The sequence below is a fragment of the Balaenoptera musculus genome, chromosome 9 (assembly GCF_009873245.2).
Source record: "Balaenoptera musculus isolate JJ_BM4_2016_0621 chromosome 9, mBalMus1.pri.v3, whole genome shotgun sequence".
Classification (NCBI taxonomy): Eukaryota; Metazoa; Chordata; class Mammalia; order Artiodactyla; family Balaenopteridae; genus Balaenoptera; species Balaenoptera musculus.
The window spans coordinates 56,640,888-56,657,938 of record NC_045793.1 but is presented as its reverse complement, the minus strand read 5'-3'; positions in this window follow the sequence as shown (position 1 = coordinate 56,657,938).

The following is a 17,051-nucleotide window of genomic DNA, read 5'->3' as shown; positions in this document are numbered from 1 at the left end:
AAATTTTAATGGATGAGAAGTTGCTTTTTATGGATGTGTAAAGAAAGTGGCTTCTTGCCATGGAATCTACTCCTGGTGACAATGCTGTGAAGACTGTTGAAATGACAAGAAAAGGTTTGGAATATTAAATAAACTTAGTTGATAAAACAGTAGCAGGGTTGGGGAGGATTGACTCCAATTTTGAAAGAAGTCCTATTGTGGGTAAAGTGCTGTCAAACAGCATTACATGCTACAGAGAAATCATTCATGAAAGGAAGAGTCAATTCATGCACTACACTTCACTGTTGTCTTACTTTAAAAAATGTCCACGGCCACCACAACGTTCAGCAACCACCACCCTGATCAGTCAGCAGCCATCAGCATCCAGGCAGGACCCTCCACCAGCAAGAAGATTATGACTCACTGAAGCCTCAGATGATGGTTAGCATTTTTCAGCAATCAATTAGTTTTGTTTATTTATTTATTTATTTATTTAAACATCTTTATTGGAGAATAATTGCTTTACAGTGGCAATCAATGAGCTTTAAATTAAGGTATGTATATTACTTTTTTAGACATAATGCTATTGCACACTTAATAGACTACAGTAATAGACTACTTAATAGACTACAGTACTGTGTATTACATAACTTTCATATACACTGGGAAACCAAGAAATTCCGTGTGACTCACTTTATTGTGGTGGTCTGTAACTGGTACTGTAAAGCATGCTATAAATTTTTAGTTAGAATTATAAGTTTTCTGGGGGTCTTTTAGTTTTATCTATTTTTTTTTTTTTTTTTTTAATAAGTTTATTTATTTATTTATTTATTTATGGCTGCGTTGGGTCTTCGTTTCTGTGCGAGGGCTTTCTCTAGTTGCGGTGAGCGGGGGCCACTCTTCATCGCGGTGCGCGGGCCTCTCACTATCGCGGCCTCTCTTGTTGCGGAGCACAGGCTCCAGACGCGCAGGCTCAGTAGTTGTGGCTCACGGGCCCAGTTGCTCTGCGGCATGTGGGATCTTCCCAAACCAGGGCTCGAACCCGCGTCCCCTGCATTGGCAGGTGGATTCTCAACCACTGCGCCACCAGGGAAGCCCTTTATCTATTTTTAAAATGAATGTTTTCAGGGTTTCAGGTCATATACTTACCAAAGGACTTTTGGAACAGAGCCCCTTCCCAAACTGGAGCCGTGGCTAATTCAAGTGCCATCTAGTGGCCAAACTAGTTTTAACTAGTTTTTGTTAAAAACTAGTTAAAATCCTAGAGAAATTGATTTTCATCTTACCAGTTTGAAGGACTAGCTCTAGGACATGAATATTGCACGTTATTGTAAATTCTGCTGGTAATGGTCCAAGATATGTTGAAGTTACTGCAGCATAAATAGTTCTGATTTCCCTATCTCTGAAGCAGGCAGCTGGGATAGGAGGGCTTGGACCACAAAGTTGGTCACTTATCAAGGGGTTGTAGAGTATTTGATATTTATTTATTCATTATTCATTCATTCAGCATCAAGTATATATATGTATATGTGTGTGTGTGTGTATATATATATATATATATATATATATATATGTATTGCCACCTAGATTTAAGGCACTGTTTTAGGGAATAAAAGATTAATCAGACTGGGTGTTTTATTCTTTTAAGGCCTTGTTGTTTAATAGGGAATATATAAATCCATGACTTTAATGAAGCTAGTTTTGTGAGAATTAGAAAGGTGAATCAGACATGGTCCTAACCTTGAAGAACGTATGGTCAATAGAGGACATAGGAAACTTCCAGCACTGCTCTAGGTTCAGTCTTGGGGGAGATAAGACATGCATTCACAAAACAGGAAATAATATCAGATGGTAGCTGAACTGGGTGGCTCTATCCTCAAGTGCTACAAGGGGACAGAAAGCTGCCTCTCTCAGCTCATCACTCCCTGACTTCCCTACATAGCTCTGCACAGTTTGGAATCAATAAACAATGGTTAGTATAGAAGGAATGACAGATTCCCTGTTTTTCACATCTATGGTTATCAAGCGCAAAATAGCAGCTTTACAAAAACAAACAAACAAATAAGCTGACCTTATCACTGTAGTTGGATCCAAGTCAAATAATTTGTCTTAAAACTTTCATATAGATTTTAACTAGCTTATGTAAGTAATAAATTCAAATGAAAAATTTCTAGTGGCTATTTCTTGGTTAATTTAGGTGAAAAAAATGACACCACAAGAAAATAACACAAAGAAAAGCTTGTATTTGAATTTAGCTATGGTGAATTAATAGTAATCCCCCAAGTCCCTTCCCTTTAGCAACATTAAATTCTGTAATGTTTTCCAGCTCCCTCCTCCACCATTTTCCTCCTTCAGGGTCATGAGTGATTAACTTTATTAACTTAATGTCAACTGATATTTTTACAGTAAATCCTTTCCAACATTCGGAGACATTTCATTTTAATGGTTTAAATTTGAGGAGTTTTTCAATGCTTTGCTGGGTTGTTGTTCTGAATGCTGAGATGGAAGAGGGAACTTAAATGATTTCTAAAGCAGGTAATATATATGACTTTCATATTACCTACTAAAGTCTGCAAGAGGAAAACTGATCTTGCTTTTTTTTCCTTCAAAAAAATTCCCAAACCACTACTCAAAATTTCTAACCCAACACCCCAGATTGTAATGTGTTAATAATATAGATCTATATGATTTAATGCTGTCTTTTAAAAAAATTTTTATTTATTTAATTTATTTTATTTTTGGCTGCGTTGGGTCTTTGTTGCTGCGCGCGGGCTTTCTCTAGTTGCGGCCAGTGGGGGCTACTCTTTGTTCTGGTATGCGGGCTTCTCATTGTGGTGGCTTCTCTTGTTGCGGAGCATGGGCTCTAGGTGCACAGCCTCAGTAGTTGTGGCACACAGGCTCAGTAGTTGTGGCTCGCGGGCTCTAGAATGCAGGCTCAGTAGTTGTGGCATACGGGCTTAGTTGCTCCGCGCCATGTGGGATCTTCCTGGACCAGGGCTCGAACCCGTGTCCTCTGCATTGGCAGGTGGATTCTTAACCACTGTGCCACCAGGGAAGCCCCTAATGCTGTCTTTAAAAATAGATATAAGAAAACACTTTGAGTGATTTATGGTACAATAAAATTTGGTTATATTTATATATTGATAAAATATTATTTTTTTTTGCATTGCTTAGACATGCCATTAACTTTGACTAACATGAAGGCAACCTTTAGTTACTTAAAAAGCATTTTTATAGTGAGGTGAGTAGTATTGGTTAATGTGAGTGGGACTTAAGTAAATTTCATGGGCCTAACATAATTTCTGTGAGTCTTACGATTAGAGAAAAAGCAGCTTTGAGTTACAAGTCATTATTTCTGAGATATCTGCTGAGAAACGACTACAGCTGCTCCTTTTTTTTCTGGGCAAAGGAACTGCTCACAGATGCTCCTGCTAGACACAGCATTGGTCATAGCTGCTCTGCCCTGGCAGTGTAACATTATTTTCATGATTCTCTGACTTTTCCTTTTTGCCAGTCAAATATAAATTTGGATTTAAGTGTTCTTTGTTAATGATTACAGAGGCAGCAAGCTGACATAAACTGGCAAGCCAATAGGTAAGGTTTAGACATACCTCCTTTAGTAAAGATGCTGTATTCATTCATTCATTCACTCATTCATTTCTCCAACAAATACTTATTAAGTACCCACTATGTATCAGGTACTATTCTAGATGCTGGGGTTTCAACAGTGGACAAAATAGGCCACCATCCTGGCCCATAGGCTCAAGCTTACATTCTAGTGGGTGGATATAGACAAAAAACAAAACAAATAACTAAAACATATAGTATGCAGGTGGTAATAAGTGCTATGGAGAAAAATGAAGCAGGAATGGGGTAGAGGGAGTTCTAGGCTGAAGGAGAGGATTCCAATTTAAATCAAATGGTCAGAGAAGACCTCACTAAGAACAAAGACAATGGAAGCAAAGAAGTGAGCCGTGTAAATATATCTGAGGGAAGAGTGTTCTAGGCAGAAGAAACAGCAAGTGCCATGGCCCTGGGGTAGAAGAGTGCTTGATTGTGTTAACTGAGCAACAAGGAGGCTGGTAAGGCAGGAATAGTAGTGGAGGGGAGAACATAGGGGATAAAGTCAGAGAGGTAATAGGGCCAGTTCACGTAGGGCTTTGTAAGTCATTGTAAGGACTTTGGTGTTTACCGTGAGGGAGAAGGGGAAGCCACTAGAGGGTTTTGAGCAGAGAGAGGACACTATTTAATTTGTTTTAAAGAATCACTATGGCTCCTTCATTGAAATAGGAAGCAAGGTCATCAGCTGAGAGCGAGGATAAGGGAGAGGGTGGTGGTAGAGATTATGATGCAGTAGCCTAGGAGAGTGGGACAATGATTTGATTAGGGAAATACAGTGTGAGTACCAGGTAGCATGGAGGGCCCGCTTAGGGTTAGAGGTCATGAATTTAAAGTGAGATCAGTCAGCCATGTGGAGCAGGCAGAGTAGGATTTAATGAGGGTTGAGGTTTTGCCAAGTGACTTAGAGAAGGAAGGGTGGGGAAAGGGAGTTGAATGTCACTCAGGGGAATGATTTAGTGATTGACTCTGGAGTTTAGGCTGACTAAGTAGAGAAGTGAGTACACAAGGAGCAAGTGCAGTGAAAAGGTGGTAACTTCAATGGACTGAAGGTATCATGTTGGGTATGGGACAGAGTGAGCTGGTCAGAGAATGATATGCTTGAAGTTTAGCTCATGGGCCAAAACTGGTTTCATTTAGGGTGTGGTAAGAAAGTTATCTTTCTCAAATGAAGTATGAAAATGCCAAAGACAAATATTCATTATAATTGAATCCCTTTGAATCATGCCATTCTTTCTAGATTTTTCCCCCAATATTTGAGTTTTTAGAACACTAGCAGAAGATATCCATAATGGCTGACTTAGAAGATTATATACTCAGTTTGTAGATTTCACTAAGAAAAAAAATTACAATCTAGCAGAATCAATCTTCCCAAGATTATTTGCTTTATCTTAGCTGAAAAAACTAAAACAAACAAAAAATAAACAGCACCGAGATCAAGGAGACAAAATATTCCCTGTTCAGTTGGAAATATTCAACAAACAAACGAAAATCATATTTATATTTTCCATTGTCCGAAGCACTAGCTGTAGACTAGGAAAATACTTGTGAATGATATAGCACAGTAATGGTTACAGTAAAACAAAAACTCAAACCCAATAATTACTTGCCATTGGAACACGCATCTTATTTACAAAACCATGCTCTTTCTCTTTGGCTTTTGAAAAGAGACTATTAGATTCTAAGCACATAAAACTTGAAAGGAGTGTAAATATAAATTATTTAGTGCTTTTTCTTAAGTACAGATTAAAATGCCATCATATGGAATTTCATAACATACAAGTGGTAGTTAGGCTGCTTGAGTTGAAATTGTATCAGGATGTGTAAGGATCCCTTAAGTTAAATTGGACCGAGGATTTGAAAATATCTGCTTTTTGTGTTGTTGTTGTTACTTTCCATAAGCCTTTCTAGGTATAGATAATGTAAAAAAAATTGACACTTCAAGCTCTGAGGGTGATTAAATATCCAGGATAATTAGCTATGCAATTATTTTGAAGAAATAAATTGAAAGTTGACATAAATACAAACTTTAAAAAAAAGGGTAAGCCCACAACAAATATAGATTTTGTTGTTTTATAGTTTCCCAAATTCAAACACTTAAAAAAATTTTGTTTTGTTTTGTTATAGGATGAAATGTAGATAGGAATATATATATATATATATATATATATATATATATATATATATATATATATATAAAACTGAATATATGAAAAAATTAAATTAAACTTGCTTAAACAACTACTGTAAGTCTGTGTATTTTAACACAGAATATAGATTTTTCTATTTCCTGTGGCTTAATTGAGAAATTAAAAAATGACATATCAGGAATCTTTATGCCCTGTTGCTTTGTCACAGTGCAGTGTCAAGTATTACCATTAGTAGTAAAGTATATTATTTTTAAGATAAATTGTTGTATAAAAACACATTTATTTGGATTTTGTCAAAATTACAAATCATGGTGTTCTGGGTCCCCCTCTCCGACCCCTTACTTTAACACTGGAGGGGTTTACATGATTTTGATTTTCAATCTACATATGAACCTTTGGGCCTAGAGCTTTATCAGGTTAAGAGTACAAGATGCTTTGTAAAGAGCTGAAGTAGTTCCGTACAAAGTAAAGTAACCAATCCATTAATTGAGAATATTTCTCTAAGGAAAAGTCACAAAGAAGGAGGTTTGTTACTAAAAAGCCAATTTTAGCTACATTTTGAAAGGGGTACAGTAACCCAATCAACCAGTTACATGAGAACCCCCTTAATATTTAAAAGCTCCAAAATTTTTCAATTAATATATAATTTAAAAAGCTGGATAAAAATAATCCTAAACTTAAAATAATAAAACTGGGCTTCCCTGGTGGTGCAGTGGTTAGGAATCCGCCTGCCAGTGCAGGGGACGTGGGTTCGAGCCCTGGTCTGGGAAGATCCCACATACCATGGAGCAATTGGGCCTGTGTGCCACAATTACTGAGCCTGTGAGCCACGGCTGCTGGGCCTGTGTGCCACAACTCCTGAAGCCCACGTGCCTAGAGCCCGTGCTCTGCAACAAGAGAGGCCACTGCAATGAGAGGCCCGCTCACTGCAATGGAGGGTGGTCCCCCCGCTCGCCGCAACTAGAGAAAGCCCGTACGCATCAGCAAAGACGCAATGCAGCCAAACATAAATTTATTTTTTAAAAAAGTTATTAAAACAAAACAAAACAAAACAAAACTGACAGTTGTGGTGAAGCTGTATGATACCACAACTAATTAAATCAATTACTGACCATTTGACACTTGCTAGATTTGGTTGAGACCTTCAAGAAAAGTAGATCTCAAGGAGTTTATAATCTCAAGTGATCTCAAGGAGCTTATAATTTCTTAGAGGAGGTAAGAATAATATATACCCAAGACAGCAGAATAGAACATGTGATGAATGAGCTTAGGGAAGGGCCACTACCAGTGCTTTTCCTTTCAAAAAATTTTTTTCCTTCTGGGAGACTTAATGCTTTTTGCACTTGGTATTACTCATATAGTACTTATTACACTCTTAGCTGACTTAGAAAATATTTTTCAATCTTTTTGGGCTGCCTAGGATCTGAGTTATCCTTCTAGATTTGGAGAATTCTTATCATATGAGTTTTGGTAAGAGGAAGACTGAAAAAGCCAGATAGTAGTCACTTTCCCATGCTTCTTTGCAGCTAGGGTGTAGGCATATGACCTAGGCTCAACCAATCAATTAAAAAATATGACAGCTTTATTGAGGTATAACTCACAAATCATTCAGTTCACTCACTTAAAGTGTACAATTAGGTTGTTCTTAGTATATTCACAGAGTTGCATAACAATCCACAACTGATTTTAAAACATTTTCATCACCTCAAAAAGAAACACCGTATCCATTAGCAGCCATTTTCCATTCCCCTAACCTCCTCAGCCCTAGGCAACTCTGTTCTACTCTTAGTCTCTGTAGATTTGCCTATTCTGGACATTTCATATAAATGGAATTATATAATAGTGGTTTTTGTAATTGCCTTCTTTCACTTAGCGTAATGTTTTCAAGTTTCATCCATGTTGAAGCATGCATCAGAACTTCATTATATTGCTGAATAATATTCCATTGTATGGATACACCACATTTTATCTACTCATCAGTTGATGAACATTTGAGTTATTTTTGTGTACGATGTGAGTTCGGGATCCAAGTTCATTCCTTTGCATGTGGATATCAAGTTGTTTCACCCAGCACCACTTTTTTGAAAAGATTTTTCTTCCCACATTAAATTGTCTTGGCACCCTTGCCGAAAATCAATTGGCTGTAAATGTGAGGATTTATTTCTAGACTCTCAATTCTATTCTATTGCTCTACATGTCTATTCTTATGCTAGAACCCACCGTATTAATTACTGTAGTTTTGAAGTAAACTCTGAAATCAGGAATTGTGAGCCCTTCAATGTCTTCTTCTTTTTCAAGATTTTTTTTGGCTCTTCTGAGTTTCTTGAATTTCCATATGAATTTTAGCATCAGCTTCTCAATTTCTGCAAGGAAGCCAGCTGGGATTTATATAGAGATTTTGATGAATCTGTAGATCACTGTGGGTACTAAAACCATCTTAACAATATTGTCTTCCAGTCCATGAACATTGATGTATTTCCATTTATTTAGGCCTCCTTTAATTTCTTTCAGCTATATTTTATAGTTTCCAGAGTAGAAGTTTTGCATTCCTTTTGTTAAATTTATTCTTAAGTATTTTATTTTTTGCTAATATTGTAAATGGAATTATTTCCTTAATTTCACTTTTGGTTTTCTCATCACTATTGTATAGAAATACAATCGAGTTTTGTATATTGATCTTGTATTATGCAACCTTACTGAACATGTTTATTAGTTCTAATAGTTTTTTAGTGGATCTCTTAGGATTTTCTATATACAAGATCATGTCATCTGCAAATAGATATAATTTTATTTCTCGCTTTCCAATATGGATGCTTTTTAATTTTCTTCCCTAATTGTCATGGCTAGAACCTCCAGTACAATGTTGAATAGAAGTAGTGAGAATGGACATTCTTGTCTCATTCCTATCATAGTAGTAAACTATTCAGTCTTTCACCATTAAGTTCAACCCATCAAATTTTGGATACAGAGAAGTAGGGATCCTTAGAGAACCCATTCTAACACTTCCTATTTCTCTTTCCTGCTTTATTTATTGTACTTATCACATTCAGGTGTACTGTACGTTTTAAACTATTTTTTTTTGTTTTATAGTCTGTTGCCTGCTCCTGCCTGCCTCCCATCTAATGTAAGTACCATTAGAACAAGCATTTTCATTAGTTCTGGTCAGTGTTTCATCAAAACCTAGAACTATGCTGGACACATACACTCAATACATGTCTGTTGGTTGAAAGAATGATACCGTGGTGTGTTTTCTGTTGCTGGTTTGTAAACTATTTTGTGAAATGAAACATAGTTTTGGATTTTAAAAAAATTTTGTTTTATCTGTACCAGCTAGTATAATGTATCGGATATGGTAGGTGCTTAGTAAATGTTGGTGAAATAGAATCAAACGTTCTATTGAAGACAAAAGTCTTCATGGAAATGAGTTGATCTAGGACTGAAGGATGAGTAGGAATGAGATGGACAGAAGTAGGGAAATCTTAGTGGTGCTAAATGTAAATTTTATTACTTTGGTTAAAAAAAAATCAACTGTGGAGAAATTTATTCTCTCACAGTACTGGGGGCCAAAAGCTTGAAATCAAGGTGTTAGTAAGGCCATCCTCTAAGGGAGGATACTTCCTGGCCTTTTCTTCTAGTAACCTCAGGCATTCCTTGCCTTGCAGCTGCAGTGCTTCTGTCTCTGATTCCATCGTCACAGGGTGTTCTCCCTGAGTGTGTCTGTCTTCTCATGGAATATTTTCTCTTCTTCTTTTTTTCATTCTTTTTTTTTTAATTGAAGTATAGTTGATTTACAATGTTGTGTTAATTATTGCTGTACAACAAAGTGATTTGGTTTTGCATATATATGTATTCTTTTTTTAATATTCTTTTCCATTATGGTTTATCATAAGATATTGAGTATAGTTCTCTGTGCTATATGGTAGGACCTTGTTGTTTATACATGTGCTAACCCCAACCTCGCTCTCCATTCCTTCCCCAACCCCCTCCCCCTTGGCAGCCACCAGCCTGTTCTCTATGTCCATGTGAATTTTCCTCTTCTTATAAAGACACCAGTCATCTTGGATTAGAGCTCATCCTAATGACCTCATCTTAACTTGATTACATGTGCCAAGACCCTATTTCCAAATAACATCACATTTACAAGTACCGGGGGCTGGGAGGATTTCAACATGTCTTTTTGGAGGACATACTTCAGCCTATAAAATGCCATGACTCTTACGTTTAATGTGACCCATTTCTACTTTCCCAGTCTCACCTCTTGCTTGTCACTCCCTGTGTACATACTTCAGTTCTACTAAACCACTTGCTGTTGTCCTGTCTGGAATGCCCCAGTCTGATAGGTTAACACCATGTAATACTTTATAGCTCAACTCAAGAGTCACGTTCTTTGGGAAGTCTTCCTTGAATCCAAGTTAGGTTAGGGACTTCTCTTTTAGGCCCATTTATAATATTTGTGCTGCTGCACTGTAATTATTTATTTACCCGTCTCTTTCTTACACTAACTCTGAAGTCGTTGAAGGCAGAGACTTTGTGTCATTTTTATCATTGTGTTCTCCTTGCTTAGCACAGTGCTTAGCAGTTGGAAGTCACCCAGTAAATGTTTACTATTGAGTATGAGTAATATTACGAAGGAAATTTGATAGAACCTAGAAAGCAATAGAGTGTAAAGGAAGAAGAAATGAAGGATTACTTTAGAACTTTGAGTATAAGTAGGAGACCAAGTGAGGTATATATGGGCAGAAAAAGCGAAGTTCAAAGAGGAGATGGTTTGGGGGAAAATATTATAATCCCAATTAAAAGGGATTATGGAATAAATATGTGGTAGAGGAAGTAGAGGGCGAACCCTTTGAGGACAAGGATTGGGCCTTATTGTGTTTCTAGTACTTAGTACTTAGAATTCTACCTGGCAAAAAGAGACCATCAATTCATATTTACCACATGAAGTGTAAAGTGAATGTTTTCAGGTCTCTAGGTTGGTGTTTCTACTGACCAAATAGAGAAGTTTTGGACAGTTAACTGGTTTGGGAGCTGGGAAGACAAAGCCTTCAGCTTTGGGTATGTTGATTTAAAAGTTAGAACAGAATGTTTAGGGGGAAAATTTCTGGTAAATAAATCTGTAGAGCTATGAACACTCAGAGCTGTGGACTTGAAAGTCACAGATGTCTATTCGGAGGTTATCAATGATAATTGAAGACATGGAAGTAGATGAAGTTTCAGAGGGATTGGGCATAGACTAAAAGATTGAAGAATAGAGGTCAGGACCTTGGGAAAACACACATTTGGGTACTAGGAGGTGAAACATAAGCCAGAAGGAGATGGAGAAGGAGCAGCCACAAAATGGGACACTGGGATTGGACGGTGTCACAGAAGCCATGGGGGGACATAATTTGAAAAACAGGAGGTCATTAACTGTGTCAAATGCTGAAAAAAGATCAAGAATAATAAGGACTGAGAAAAACTCATCAGCTTTAGCCTTGATTTAGTCATTTGTGACCTTCAAGAGAAATATCTCAGTGGAGTGTTGGCAGTTAAATCTTATCTCAGCTATTTAAAAAGGAATTTGGTGACAATTTGGTGACAGTAGGAGAGGGGGTGTTCTGTAGACCATATAATTAAATTTGGCAAGAAAAGGAGAGAAACTGAATAATAGCTTGGAAGGTCAGCAGGATCAACAAAGACTTATTGCTATGCTTTTGAAATGTGATGCACTTTTGACAAATTTAGTGTTCTATATCTTGAGTGTTTGGTTCCCAAATCAGGCTAGAGCTAAAAGACTGAGTTACAAAGGTGGAGAAATCATGTGGCTTTTGGCTTAACAAACCAGAAGAGTGTCCTACTGGGTACCAGTGCTTTGTTGTGTGGCCAGCGTTGGAAAAGAGAAGTGGGGCAGAAAGATCATGAGAAGTTTTTATGGTGGAACAGAAATTGTTAGGTCAGGGAGCAGAATCAGCATGTTGGAACAGAGAGACCGAGCAAACCTCTCTGTTTATAGATGAAGCAGCTGAGGTTCAGAAAGAAACCCTGGGACTTCTGAGTATTAAAAAGAAAACATCCAGGCTGTTTGATAGGGCGACGGATTTGTTTGCCTTTCTCCTCAGGCTGAGGGGAATTCCATGGCAGCATTACTGCTCCCTAAGAGAGTATTGGATTGTAGACAAACCAAGAATTGCTGTCTGCCCTTTTTATTGAGGATGTTGCTGATCAGAGAGTATTAGTCTCTTTGGGGACACAGTCTACTTCTCAGACAACTTCTAGAACCAGTTTAGCTGTGCTTTGCAAATAGAGATGGAGAAATGGAGACCCATATTGTTGCCTCCCTAGGGTCATCATTAACCAAACCAGCTGGCTGACAAGCCTGTGGCTATGGAAACCAACCTTGCTGAGGAAAGATGGATTTTAAAAATAAGCCTCTTTTCTTTTCAACTTGATTTACTGTAATGATGTTTTGGCCCTATGAATTAGATCTTGCAGAAATATCAGATTGGATCATTCAATCAGTCAATACCTTATAGTTTTCTTAAATATCCTCTGTTATTTGACCTTTTTGGTTCTGTCGAAGACAATGATGAATACTGCATTTTTCTACTCATGAAGGTTTTTACATGTGAACCCCTGATATCCTTTGCTTTCACATGTGCAAATTCAGAATTCCTGCTATGGAGAAAAAATAGTCTGTGGTGCTGGGCATACCTTTGCTGTAGGGATTCAAGGTGATGAAAAAAACAGTAAGCTGGGAGTTGGATGTATCCGTATCTATCTATATGCAAATATCAGTTTTCTTCTTGAAAATATATTTTTCATCTTCATTGGGGTTTGGAGGAGATATATCTTATGTGCCACCAACTCTTATGTATGTTATGTATATATGCAAATGTTACACACATATATACACATATACACACATACATACACATGGATGCCAGAATTCTTTACCCACGCTTGGAAACACCATATCCAGGGATAATAGATACTAAGGTTGAAGGTCAGGGGGAGAATATGTGTGATAGAAACATAAGAGGGTTTATTAAAAAATTCTTCAGGTTACTTGAGGTATTTTCCTCTAATCTTATCTTTTGTCTCCCAGACTGTTATACAGTTTTTACATCATAATTCTAGATAGCACTGAAAAGCCTAAGGCAGCCTATTTAGAAGTCTCTTTTTTTTTTTTTTAACATCTTTATCGGAGTATAATTGCTTTACAATGGTGTGTTACTTTCCGCTTTGTAACAAAGTGAATCAGCTATACATAAACATATATCCCCATATCTCCTCCCTCTTGCGTCTCCCTCCCACCTTCCCTATCCCACCCCTCTAGGTGGTCACAAAGCACCGAGCTGATCTCCCTGTGCTATGCGGCTGCTTCCCACTAGCTATCTATTTTACATTTGGTAGTGTATATAAGTCCATGCCACTCTCTCACTTCGCCCCAGCTTACCCTTCCTCCTCCCCATGTCCTCAAATCCATTCTCTACATCTGCATTTTTATTCCTGTCTTGCCCCTAGGTTGCTGAGAACCTTTTTTTTTTTTTTTTTAGATTCCATATATATGTGTTAGCATACAGTATTTATTTTTCTCTTTCTGACTTACTTCACTCTGTGTGACAGTCTCTAGGTTCATCCACCTCACTACAAATAACTCAATTTCGATTCTTTTTATGGCTGAGTAATATTCCATTGTATATATGTGCCACATCTTCTTTATCCATTCATCTGTCGATGGACACTTAGGTTGCTCCATGTCCTGGCTATTGTAAATAGAGCTGCAGTGTACATTGTGGTACATGACTCCTTTTGTTTTTTTTGTTTTTTTAACATCTTTATTGGAGTATAGTTGCTTTACATTGTTGTGTTAGTTCCTGCTTTATAACAAAGTGAATCAGCTATACATATACATATATCCCCATATCTCTTCCCTCTTGCATCTTCCTCCCTCCCACCCTCCCTATTCCACCCCTCTAGGTGGTCACAAAGCACAGAGCTGATCTCCCTGTGCTATGCGGCTGCTTCCCACTAGCTATCTGTTTTACATTTGGTAGTGTATATATGTCCATGCCACTCTCTCACGTTGTCCAAGCTTACCCTTCCCCCTCCCCTTGTCCTCAAGTCCATTCTCTAGTAGGTTTGAGTCTTTATTCCCGTCCTGCCCCTAGGTTCTTCATGACCATTTTTTTTTTGTATTCCATATATATGTGTTAGCATACGGTATTTGTTTTTCTCTTTCTGATTTACTTCACTCTGTATGACAGACTCTAGGTCCATGCACCTTACTACAAATAACTCAATTTCGTTTCCTTTTATGACTGAGTAATACTCCATTGTATATATGTGCCACATCTTCTTTATCCATTCATCTGTCGATGGACACTTAGGTTGCTTCCATGTCCTAGCTATTGTAAATAGAGCTGCAATCAACATTGTGGTACATGGCTCTTTTTTTTTTTAACATTTTTATTGGAGTATAATTGCTTTACAATGGTGTGTTAGTTTCTGCTTTATAACAAAGTGAATCAGTTATACATATACATATGTTCCCATATCTCTTCCCTCTTGCATCTCCCTCCCTCCCACCCTCCCTATCCCACCCCTCTACGTGGTCACAAAGCACCGAGCTGATCTCCCTGTGCTATGCGGTTGCTTCCCACTAGCTATCTATTTTATGTTTGGTAGTGTATATATGTCCATGCCACTCTCTCACTTTGTCACATCTTACCCTTCCCCCTCCCCATATCCTCAAGTCCATTCTCCAGTAGGTCTGTGTCTTTATTCCCATCTTACCACTAGGTTCTTCATGACCTCTTTTTTTTTTTTTTCCCTTAGATTCCATATATGTGTGTTAGCATACTGTATTTGTTTTTCTCTTTCTGACTTACTTCACTCTGTGTGACAGACTCTAACTCCATCCACCTCACTACAAATAACTCCATTTCATTTCTTTTTATGGCTGAGTAATATTCCATTGTATATATGTGCCACATCTTTATCCACTCATCTGATGATGGACACTTAGGTTGCTTCCATGTCCTGGCTATTGTAAATAGTGCTGCAATGAACATTGGGGTGCATGTGTCTTTTTGAATTATCGTTTTCTCAGGGTATATGCCTAGTAGTGGGATTGCTGGGTCATATGGTATTTTTATTTTTAGTTTTTTAAGGAACCTCCATACTGTTCTCCATAGTGGCTGTATCAGTTTACATTCCCACCAACAGTGCAAGAGGGTTCCCTTTTCTCCACACCCTCTCCAGCATTTATTATTTGTAGATTTTTTGATGATGGCCATTCTGACCGGTGTGAGATGATATCTCATTGTAGTTTTGATTTGCATTTCTCTAATGATTAATGATGTGGAGCATTCTTTCATATGTTTCTTGGCAATCTGTGTATCTTCTTTGGAGAAATGTCTATTTAGGTCTTCTGCCCATTTTTGGATTGGGTTGTTTGTTTTTTTGATATTGAGCTGCATGAGCTGCTTGTATATTTTGGAGAGTAATCCTTTGTCAGTTGCTGCGTTTGCAAATATTTTCTCCCATTCTGAGGGTTGTCTTTTCGTCTTGTTTATGGTTTCCTTTGCTGTGCAAAAGCTTTGAAGTTCCATTAGGTCCCATTTGTTTATTTTTGTTTTTATTTCCGTTTCTCTAGGAGGTAGGTCAAAAAGGATCTTGCTGTGATGTATGTCATAGAGTGTTCTGCCTATGTTTTCCTCTAAGAGTTTGATAGTGTCTGGCCTTACATTTAGGTCTTTAATCCATTTTGAGTTTATTTTTGTGTATGGTGTTAGGGAGTGTTCTAATTTCATTCTTTTACATGTAGCTGTCCAGTTTTCCCAGCACCACTTATTGAAGAGGCTGTCTTTTCTCCATTGTATATCCTTGCCTCCTTTAACAAAAATAAGGTGATCATATGTGTGTGGGCTTATCTCTGGGCTTTCTGTCCTGTTCCATTGATCTATATTTCTGTTTTTGTGCCAGTATCATACTGTCTTGATTACTGTAGCTTTGTAGTATAGTCTAAAGTCAGGGAGCCTGATTCCTCCAACTCTGTTTTTCTTTCTCAAGATTGCTTTGGCTATTCGGGGTCTTTTGTGTTTCCATACAAATTGTGAAATTTTTTGTTTTAGTTCTGTGGAAAATGTCATTGGTAGTTTGATAGGGATTGCACCGAATCTGTAGATTGCTTTGGGTAGTATAGTAATTTTCACAATGTTGATTCTTCCAATCCAAGAACATGGTATATCTCTCCATCTGTTGGTATCATCTTTAATTTCTTTCATTAGTGTCTTATAGTTTTCTGCATACAGGTCTTTTTTCTCCTTAGGTAGGTTTATTCTTAGATATTTTATTCTTTTTGTTGCAATGGTAAATGGGAGTGTTTCCTTAATTTCTCTTTCAGATTTTTCATCATTAGTTTATAGGAATGCAAGAGATTTCTGTGCATTAATTTTGTATCCTGCTACTTTACCAAATTCATTGATTAGCTCTAGTAGTTTTCTGGTGGCATCTTTAGGATTCTCTATGTATAGTATCATGTCATCTGCAAACAATGACAGCTTTACTTTTTCTTTTCCAATTTGGATTCCATTTATTTCTTTTTCTTCTCTGATTGCTTTGGCTAAAACTTCCAAAACTATGTTGAATAATAGTGGTAAGAGTGGGCAACCTTGTCTTGTTTCTGATCTTAGTGGAAATGGTTTCAGTTTGTCACCATTGAGAATGATGTTGGCTGTGGGTTTGTCATATATGGCCTTTATTGTGTTGAGATAAGTTCCCTCTATGCCTACTTTCTGGAGGGTTTTTATCATAAATGGGTGATGAATTTTGTCAAAAGCTTTCTCTGCATCTATTGAGATGATCATATGGTTTTTATTCTTCAATTTGCTAATATGGTGTATCACATTGATTGATTTGCATATATTGAAGAATCCTTGCATTCCTGGGATAAACCCCACTTGATCATGGTGTATAATCCTTTTAATGTGCTGTTGGATTCTGTTTGCTAGTATTTTGTTGAGGATTTTTGCATCTGTGCTCATCAGTGATATTGGCCTGTAGTTTTCTTTCTTTGTGACATCTTTGTCTGGGTTGGTTATCAGGGTGATGGTGGCCTTGTAGAATGAGTTTTGGGAATGTTCCTCCCTCTGCTATTTTTGGAAGAGTTTGAGAAGGATAGGTGTTAGCTTTTCTCTAAATGTTTGATAGAATTCTCCTGTGAAGCCATCTGGTCCTGGGCTTTTGTTTGCTGGAAGATTTTTAATCACAGTTTCAATTTCAGTGCTTGTGATTGGTCTGTTTATATTTTCTATGTCTTCC